Consider the following 10,492-nt stretch of genomic DNA (forward strand, 5'->3'; position numbering starts at 1 on the left):
ATAAATACTGTAGCCTACTTCAGCGTAATTTGATTGCTTGCGCAAAGGATATATAAAAAAAGGAAAATGTGAAAAGTAAAAGCTCCGAAACGCTGCAACAAGCAAGGTGCATGATTTCTCTCTCCAGCCCCTCTACTCACATATCCTGACAGATACAAAGAAATACATAGACACAGGCTACCAGACACACACACAACTTAAAAGACATCGCATGGGAAAACACTGGGGGTTGGATTTAATTTGTATTACCTTGCACGGATAATCCACAGTAACCCAGAGAAAGTAGACAGAAGAACCAGATATTCTCCACCGCCATGTAGAGCGTTTGATTTCCAGCAGCGGGGGTAAAGCAGTGTGTGCTTTATATGACCGCTACAGCTACATGCATATAATGGAATTCGGGAAAAAAAAAATCTCTTCAGGTTTAATTAGTTATTTCACGTATTTCCCTGTCGCGCGCCTTCCCCACCAATAAACATAACGTGGTTGTGTTAGTCGGGGAAGAGTCGTCGTGTCTCTCGGCGCCTCATCGCCATGTTGTGTCCAAATGTTAAGTGTGTGAGTGTGTGTGTGTGTGTGTGTGTTAGCCCTCCTTACACACACACCAGTGAGTCCCGCTTTAGGTGTCCACTGGAGCTGCATGAAACGCTGCCACTATCCTCACACACCCCCTTTCCGTGTACACGACTCCACGCTTGCTGGAACCTGCAAACGCGCTGCGCCAAAACACGACACGATGTTAAACAAACACACACTGACTAATTTAGAGCTTGGTATTTCGCCAGTAGCAATGAAAAATACACCCTTGCTTAATATGATGTGCTGATATATTGCAATAGCACGTGCCAATTTGCTAAGACGGATGTGTGCTATATTTACAATTTCATTCATTCTAACTTCAGTAGTGTTGATCGCACAGGTCTACAAGGCATACATAATTCAATGCATATGAATAATAGCCTCAGTAACATTCTATAGTTCACTGACTGATGCAAGTCATAGACTATTGTGCAAAACACACACATACATACACTGTAAAATTTTTCCAGGATTTCACAAGATATAACTGTAATATTTCACAGTTAATTACATTATTACCACTTCACAGGCTTTAACTGTGATAATTCACAATATAATACCGTATTTAGACTTTTACTGTGAAAATAATGCAGGCGCGGTGCTTTTACAAGAAACTACTGTGAATGCCGTCTTTTTTGAGTGGCAACTGCGGCAGCGTCATCAGAGCGTCATCAGAGCTCTCTGATCTACGTGGTCTCATTCGGTGGATTCAGACAGCGGTAAGTGTTTAAATGTCAAACTTTATCAATTTGATGTTTTTTATATGATAGTGCATGTAATTTAAAAGTATGAACCAAATTAGCGTTAGTTGTAGGTTCTGTTGTCATGTTTTTGTAACTTAGCTGGAGCAGACTCGCATCGACGTTTAAGCGCGCAAATTTGAATGAAAAGACGTTGGTTGTAGTGTTAATTATACCGTATTAAGTTAACTGCTTTACTTAAAGCTTATCTTAGTTACTCTAACAGCGTTCTCTCTTTTACCACAGCATTTTCTACATTGACCGACGATAAATAAAGTTATAAGGTAAGATGTGGCCTTAATGTGGGTATTATGACAGTTATTATCAACTAGATAAATTATGGTGTTTGTGGATTTGGGCAAAGGTGGATTAAATTCATCTCAAATTAGTAACTTTATAATTTTCTTCCCTGCTGTGTGTGTGAAACGGAGCAACCGTTGTCTTTCTCGTCAACAGAAAAATGAATGGGGGGCTTCATCCAGCTGAGTTCACGCAGCATTTTCAACCGCCATTTTTATTCGGATAATTTTCAAAATATTACTGTTATTGTGTCATGAAATGTAGTTTTAAAAGTATTTCAGGCGAGAATGCAGTTGTTTTAAACTCAAATATGCGGTTTATTTATAATGACAGTGTCTATTTAAAAAATGTGTTTCGCCGATCTCGGAGATGAGCTCCATGCGATCAGCGGGAGCTCCGTCATCATGTATCCGCCGAGAGTAGCCTTACCTCGGCTAGATCTTCTGACATTTGGCTCTGATGTGTCTTTAGTGGTTCAAGATAAAATATAATTCGTTTGGGGTAAAATGAAACGTTTCTTATCTTTGGCCTATATTCAATTTATCTATTAATATGTTTTATATATATATATAGGTCATTTTTATTCCTGTCTTTATAGAAATATGAACTTTTTTCATATAGCTCCGGTTGACTGCTCACTGACAACATCTGTCGTTCCTCCTTGTTGAATGAGTGGAGAAGGGTATTCCTGCACAACCGGAGGCTGCAGGAACATACTGTTGAGTTCAAATTTTTCAACTCGGGCGGCAGACGCGAATTCGCGTCAAACGCTAAATGCACAAAAAGCACCATTCGCGCTTAACGCGCGTTTCGCGCGAAGCGCTCTATTCGCGCGTCAATTCGCGTCTTCCGCGCCGCGCTTAACGCCCCATTCGCGCCGCGAGACCTCCAGACGCGCGTAAACGCGCCTTTGCATTGACTTAACATTGAAATCATTCGCGCCAGACGCTCTATTCGCGTTTGGTGTGAACACAGCATTATACGCAGCTAAAACGTTGGTGTGGACGGAGATATTCGTTTTAATTCTCCGTTTCTAAACGAAAACGCAGTAGTGTGGACGGGGCCTTAATTTGTGTGTCTGTGCTGGAGACCAGACCAGATTAGACCAGAGACAAAGCTTAAAAAAGTCAGAAACAACTAGAAAACTGGGTGCTTTATTGTGAAAAAGATATAAGAAATGAAATGTTTATCACATCATCTGTGAACGGGTAATAATTCTAGGAGGAAGAGTACAAGTAGAAACAGCCATAGGGAGATGGACAGGCAACAGGCTCTTACTCCATCCTCTGCAAACGGAACATGTAAATTATGTAAATTGTTGTGTGCCAATGCTTTGCCTAGGTAAATCACACACCTCTACTTTGGTGAAGGTCTATTCTTGACTGTGTTTGTGATGGAAATGTTTTTCAGTTCAGTTCCATGCATTTTTTTTTCTGAATTGCAGTACTTACACCTGAATTACACCTTTGTTTAAACTGAGCTAACTTTAATTTGACTCTGTACTGCAAAAGCAGTGACCCACTGAAGGTGGTGACTGGGAACTGACACCTTTTTCATCACACAAATTAAACTAACAGGTTTCTTCTGTCTTTTTGTTTGTAGGTGCTTCTTGGGCATCAACCCAGAGCGAGGCACAAAATCTAAGAGGCAGAGAGGTCACATGAACCAGCAAGTCTGCACTCTTATCAGGAAGCTCATTGACTTCGAATGGATGTCAATCTAATGTAAGCTGTGTTCCAATTTAAGAACGGACTAATGAAACACAGTATCTGTGTTAAAGGAACATGCTGACTTTTTGTGACAAGTCTATACATACCCTTCTCATCTCCGTGCTTGCCGTAAGTCTGTCTGAGGCACCCACCGCTAGCCTAGCTTAGCACAAAGACTGGAGGTAAACAGCTCCAGCTAGCATACTGCTCCCAATAAGTGACAAAATAACGCCAACATTTTCCTATTTACATGTTGTGATTTGTATAGTCACAGTGACTCTAACCATCTTCTAACCGTATACATACTGGGAACTATATTCTCAGAAGGCGAAGCACTGCTACTTGGGGAGTGATTTTCTCACAGCACCTGAGAAGCCCTGTGGTGAGGAGCAGAGAGTTTGCTCAGAATTGGAGTAAATCACTCCAAAGAAGTAGCAGTGCTTCGCCTTCTGAGAATATAGTTCCCAGTATGTATACAGTTAGAAGATGGTTGTGTCTCATATGACCTTGTTATTTGTACACACTGTGACTATACAAATCACAACATGTAAATAGGAAAATGTTGGCGTTATTTTGTCACTTATTGAGAGCAGTATGCTAGCTGGAGCTGTTTACCTCCAGTCTTTGTGCTAAGCTAGGCTAGCGGTGGGTGCGTCAAACAGAGGCACTCAAGGAGATGATAAGGGTATGTATGGACTTATCTAACTCTGGGGGATACGGTGAATAAGCTAAAGTCCCAAAAAGTCAGCGTGTTCCTTTAAGCTAGATGTAGTTATGCAGTAAGAAGTTTACTGAAGCTATTAAAGGGTTAGTTCACCCAAAATTGAAAAATCTGTCATTAATTACATCCCCTCACGATGTTCCAAACACAAGAATTTTGTTCTACACAAATTAAGAAAATTTTAAGCAATATGAGAGCTTTCTGATCCCACCTATAGACTACTATGTTATAACCATTTTCAAGTCCGAGAAAGGTAGTAAAACAATCGTTAAAATAGTCCATGTGACTACAGTGGTTCAACCTCAATGTTATGATGCGACGAGAATACTTTTTGTGCCCAATGCAATCACATGCATGATCGAGAACACATCACGTGAACAGCATCGGATACTGGCACAGAAAGGAAAAATGTTGAATAAAGTCGGTATTCTATTTTGTTTTGTTTTGTTTCTGCGCAGTAAAAGTATTCTCGTCGCTTCATAACATTAAGGTTTAACCACTGTATACATATGGACTATTTTAACAATCTTTCCGGGCCTTGAAAGTAAAATAATTGCTGTCCATGGAGGATACAGAAAGCTCTCGGATTTCTTAAAATATCTTAATTTGTGTTCCAAAGATTTTTGGGGTGAACTATCCCTTTAATGTGTTCTATAGTGTCTCCTGATTCAATGTAGAGTTTAGACAGACTGCAAAATAAATGTGTAAAATTAATTGTTTTTACGTTTATTTGATTTTAACATGCCGTGACGTCTAAAAAACGTCAAATTTACAGTACTTTACAATAGTTTTAAGTGTAAATTTACATTACTTGCTACTGTGTTGAATTACTATGCAATTTAGCATGCAATTTTTGCTTAAAGGGTTAGTTCACCCAAAAATGAAAATTCTGTCAGTAATTACTCACCCTCATGTTGTTCCAACCCCGTAAGACCTTCTCTCATCTTCGGAACACAAATTAAAATATTTTTGATTAAATCTGAGAGCTGTCTCACTCCTCCATAGGCTTCTAAGGGATTGAAACTTGCTGGCCCAGAAAATGTATTAAAAACATCATTAATATAGTCCAAGTGACTACAGTGGCTCAATCTTACGTTTACCAAGCAACGAGAATACTTTTTGTGCGCAAAACCCCCCCCAAAAAAAAACAAAAAAAACTTTATTCCACTATTCATTTCCTTCTCTCTGGGCCTCGGGTGAATTCATGTAGTAAAACAGCGTAGCGCTTCTGTGTTATACGTCACATGCATCACACACATGACCAGCGTCGGCCAATAGTGAGCCTACGTGTGACGTATAACACAGAAGCGCTACGCTGTTTTACTACATGAAAAAACTCAAGGCCCACAGAGAAGGAAATGAATTGTGGAATAAAGTTTTTTTTTTTTTTTTTTTTTACGCACAAAGTATTCTCGTCGCTTTATAAACTTAAGATTGAGCTACTGGAGTCACTTGGACTATATTAAAGATGTCTTTAATACATTTTTCTGGGCCAGCAAGTTTCAAACCCTTAGAAGCCGATGGAGGAGTGATCCAGCTCTCAGATTTCATCAAAAATATCTTAATTTGTGCTCTGTAATTACTGACAGAATTTTCATTTTTGGGTGAACTAACCTTTTAACCTCAATCATGTTACTTTCAGTCCTGTTACTCACGTGAAAAATAATAGGACTGGGTAAAAGTAAGAGGAGTGATTAGAGTCCTGGTTTGTTGATTTAATATTAATTGAGAGTACTATTCACATTTTTTTTAATAGTTGAAATTACTTAAATTGTAGACATTTTAGGATTAGTGTTACAATGCGAGCACCATACTTACAGGGAGTCAGTCCACCACAGAGTAACTTAAACTTTTTGTCTTTCTTATCTTTTGTATATAGTGGATAGAACCCACACTATGCAGGTGCCAGCTGCGAGGGAAGGAGCGAGATACCTGCGACCCTCTCTATTCCCACCTTTTTGTCTTTTCTTACATCTCTCTCCCTCACTCTCTCTTCTCTGTCTCCTTCTTTCTCTTTTGACACACATTCCTGTTACCCAGTGTCAATCCCTGTTGCCCAGTGTTTTATTCATGTAATTAAATTGTATTTTACTTCTAAAAAATAAAAGTTATGTCACTGTTTTTATCAGTTTTGTTTGGTCCATCATTTATGCTAAATCACAGTAATAGATAGACATTCACAGTTATGTACAGTAATTCTACAGCTGCTTACTGCTAAATTACAGTAATAGATAGACTAATTTCACAGTTAAATACATTAATTCTACATCTGCTTGCTGCTAAATTACAATAATAGACACTAATTTCACAGTTAAATACATGAATTCTACAGCTGCTTACTGTTAAATTACAGTAATACATAGACACCAACTGTAATTTCACAGTTAAATACATTAATTCTACAGCAGCTTACCGCTAAATCACAGTAATGCGATGTCAGAATTACTGTGAAGTCACAGTATACAGCTGTCATTTCACAATAATTTACTGTAAAAATGTTACAGTAACTTACTGTGAAAGTCATGCAATTATTAACCTGCAATTTATTGTAAATTTACAGTCAAATAATTAACAGTGTAGTACACAGTTGGGGTTGCAGGACCCTCTGCCTTGACCTTCAAATGGGCCAGAGAGAATTCTTCTCTTGTGGTGTCTGAGGGGGTGAGAGATCACATGTGCATCCGTGTCATGTGCTCCTACAGGATGAGGATTGCACCCCGCCTGGCCACTGACACAGCCATGTGCATGGGACCCTTGCTGTCTCTGAACACAAAGAGCTAAATAGGTTCAGCTCAACCACAGGCTCACTAGGGGCAGAACAAAGGTAAACAACTCATATATCTGGCAGTGTATCCACATACTCTTTTTAAGTAAAATGGTTCGCGAACACTATGCATAATGTTTCAGAATTTTTAAATATGTCAATTTTATCTATCTATCTATCTATCTATCTATCTATCTATCTATCTATCTATCTATCTGTCTGTCTGTCTGTCTGTCTGTCTATCTATCTATCTATCTATCTATCTATCGATCGATGTCTTTTTCCATTCGTGGACACTTTCCACTGCACAAAATGTTCTTTATAGTGTAAAATAGTTCAAGAACTGTAAGGTTCTTGTACTCATATAAATAAAGGGGATTTGGCAGCAATGAAGTCACACAAATGACCTTTCAGTGAAATATTTTTCAAATAATTATTTATTTATTTATTTATTTGAGTGAGAAGAGAAGAATATTTAAATAATCCGAAGAAGCATTTTTCCACTATAAAGGAACTTTTGTACATTTAGAACCTTTATTTTTAAGAGTGAGGGAATTTTAAATAGTTATTGTGTGGCATCGCTCCAAAACCAACATTTGGAAGCTTTATTTTTTATGAGTACGAGAACCTTTCAGTATATATGCAGTTCTTAAAAGAATACAATTTCTTCTTAGTGTGAGGAACACATTAATAAACTATATAATAATCTAATCTATTTCTTCTGAAGAAAGAGATTTATACTCATCACAAAACTACATTACAAACACTAAAAGATTTCAGGTGTAAACAATGTTATCAAACATGGCATGATGGCAACATTTTGAGGAGAGGGTCCAGTCTTGTGTATTTACAGAGCAGATAAGAGAAAAGCCACGGGAGATTGTAATGCAAGCATTTATTCAGTACCCATGGAAATATGTTCTATAATACAGACTTTAATATTTCATAGTGTATGTATATGGATTCTGCCTTGGGCAAAATCATGATCAGAATGGGCACAGATATTTTATCTCTCCCAATTGCAAACGATGGGCTTCCTGGGGGTAACCGTATCCAAACCTCAGAGGGACTGAAACAGATCAAACAACAGGGATGTCCCTCCTGCAGCTGCTATCTCTCCAAACAGCGCTTCTCCTGTAAGCAGAATGCACTCACTCAGTAAATATCTCCTGCCTCTCTGTGCGGTTGTGACTCTAGATTACTCTGCTTCCACAACATAAAAGGCACTTTTGTCATGGCATAATGGAGTGATTGTATGCATGTCCATGTTGTTTTAGGGTGGGCTGCTTTTGCTTCTAAACAAAAACAAATAAAAAGAAAGATTATAAGCACTTTTTTTTAGACAAAAAGAAACACCACAACTATGCTGTTTAAAGATCTCGAACATCTGCTCAAATGAGTTAATTTGGGGTGATAAAGCTCATTTAAGGTTATAAACTGCCTGGCATGACTGAAAGCTCCTGAGTAAGGCCTCAGTTTCATTACCAATAATCGTATAAGAGTATGTAGTTGTTAAAAATAATGGTCCCACTTTATATTGTGTCCGTAATACCTGTGTACTTACATAGTAACTGGATGTGTACAAACCCGATTCCAAAAAAGTTGGCATACTGTACAAATTATGAGTAAAAATTGAATGGAATAATTTACCATTTTATTCACAACATATCAAATGTTGAAAGTGAGACATTTTGAAATGTCATGCCAAATATTGGTTCATTTTGGATTTCATGAGAGCTACACATTCCAAAAAAGTTGGGACAGGTAGCAATAACATATAAGCGGTGGCGGGTCCAGACAATTTTGATGGGTGGGGGGGGGGCAATGGGGGGTCCTGGTCATTTCAAGGGGGGTCTCATGAAAACCAACAAAAAATACATGGCCAATAACTGCATATTACTGCTACTAAACAACAAAAACAACAGCATAACAACTACTTTGTTTTTAATTAATCAATCAATTGCAGTTTGCAAACAATATGCTCAAACTTTAAAGGGTTGGTTCGCCCAAAAATTTAAATTATGTCATTAATGACCTTTTTGTCGTTCATAAGACCTCCGTTCATCTTTGGAACACAGTTTAAGATATTTTAGATTTAGTCTGAGAGCTCTCAGTCCCTCCATTGAAAGTGTGTGTACGGTATACTGTCCATGTCCAGAAAGGTAAGAAAAACATCATCAAAGTAGTCCATGTGACATCAGAGGTTCAGTTAGAATTTGTTGAAGCATCGAAAATACATTTTGGTCCAAAAATAGCAAAAACTACGACTTTATTCAGCATTTTCTTCTCTTCCGTTACTGTTGTGAGCGAGTTCACAGCACTGCAGTTTACTGATATCTGGTTTGCGAACGAATCATTCGATTTTACTGGATCTTCTTGAACCAGTTCACCAAATCGAACTGAATCGTTTGAAACAGTTTGCCTCTCCAATAAGCATTAATCCACAAATTACTTAAGAGGTTAACTTTTTTAACATGGCTGACACTCCCTCTGAACAGGGCCGTGCAGAGACCTTTGGAGGGGCAGGTGCTCAAAGTATAAAAGGGGCACATGGAACAAGGCTTTAAATGGTGCTGTTCAAAATATCAATACAGCAATATATTGTGATGCATTCCTTGCTGATTCGCGTATAGATATGGATGATTATGTATTGATACAGCAGCAAATGCTTTGAAGCAGTTTTGAAAAAGAAACAATAGAGAAGACAATTTTAAGTTTAAAATAATAATATAGCTCTGGGATTAGAAACTGAAATGTCTTAAATTGTCCCAACCTGATGGCTTTTTCTTCTCTGTTCTACAGAATAATTAAGAATAGCAGTTATAGTAAAAACTATAGAAAACACTTGTGCCTCTACATTTTCCTCTTTCTCACCAGCCTCTTTCTCCTGGCTTGCTGTTCCCTGCTCTCTTTCTGTCATTTGTGCCTCTACATTTCCCTCTTTTTCTTCCTCTATCTTCATCTACTCATCTGATCTATTACTTTCCACTCTCTGTCCATCTAGGAACAAGGCTCAATTTGCTATTTCAACATTAATCTATTATTTTAACCATCACTACTACTCTTGCACCTAATCAATAAGTCCACCTTAAATATTGATACAAAACATTAAAAAACTGATACACTGGAATATAGTGGTTAATATTATTTTTACTTTTGTAGTCTAAAATTGAACACCTTTGCAATGTAAACAAATGACAGGCTACATTTGTTATTCATATCCTTCACACTGCATTTTGATGTCAGGTATATTAGGAATTTTTTATTGACATTGATATTTTTACATTTATTTCCAGAGAGATATTATTGAGTTTACAGGCTAAAGTGGTCTTGCTGTTGTAAACATTGTTGCTATTGTAGAAAAAAAAATATATATTTTATATATATATATATATATATATATATATATATATATATATATATATATATATATATATATATATATATATATAATTTCTGAATTGTTTTTATTTTTATAATGATAATGAGAAAATCTGAATAAGCCTTACCAGTGTTATGATAATTATTTTAAGGCACTCTACGTTTTAAAAAAGAAATAAGTACTTTAATGTAATAATAGTTTAGTCAAATAACATAAAAAAGACAAGACCCTTCGATGCTGTGAAACTTTTCTCCCTCAAACAGCACGCTAGCGTTACTTCTACACTACAGGCTACAC

The 10,492-nt window shown here is 37.3% G+C and overlaps 1 long non-coding RNA gene across 1 annotated transcript; it reads left to right on the forward strand.

Annotated features, from left to right (window-relative positions):
- The first annotated feature begins 1,033 nt into the window (after positions 1–1,033).
- On the forward strand, positions 1,034–6,172 carry LOC113071487 (uncharacterized). The gene is made up of 4 exons (XR_003280100.1): positions 1,034–1,298; positions 1,566–1,603; positions 3,222–3,343; positions 5,929–6,172. It is a non-coding gene; the product is annotated as an uncharacterized LOC113071487 (long non-coding RNA).
- The last annotated feature ends 4,320 nt before the right edge of the window (positions 6,173–10,492 follow it).

The sequence above is a fragment of the Carassius auratus genome, unplaced genomic scaffold, assembly GCF_003368295.1.
Source record: "Carassius auratus strain Wakin unplaced genomic scaffold, ASM336829v1 scaf_tig00007416, whole genome shotgun sequence".
NCBI lineage: Eukaryota > Metazoa > Chordata > Actinopteri > Cypriniformes > Cyprinidae > Carassius > Carassius auratus.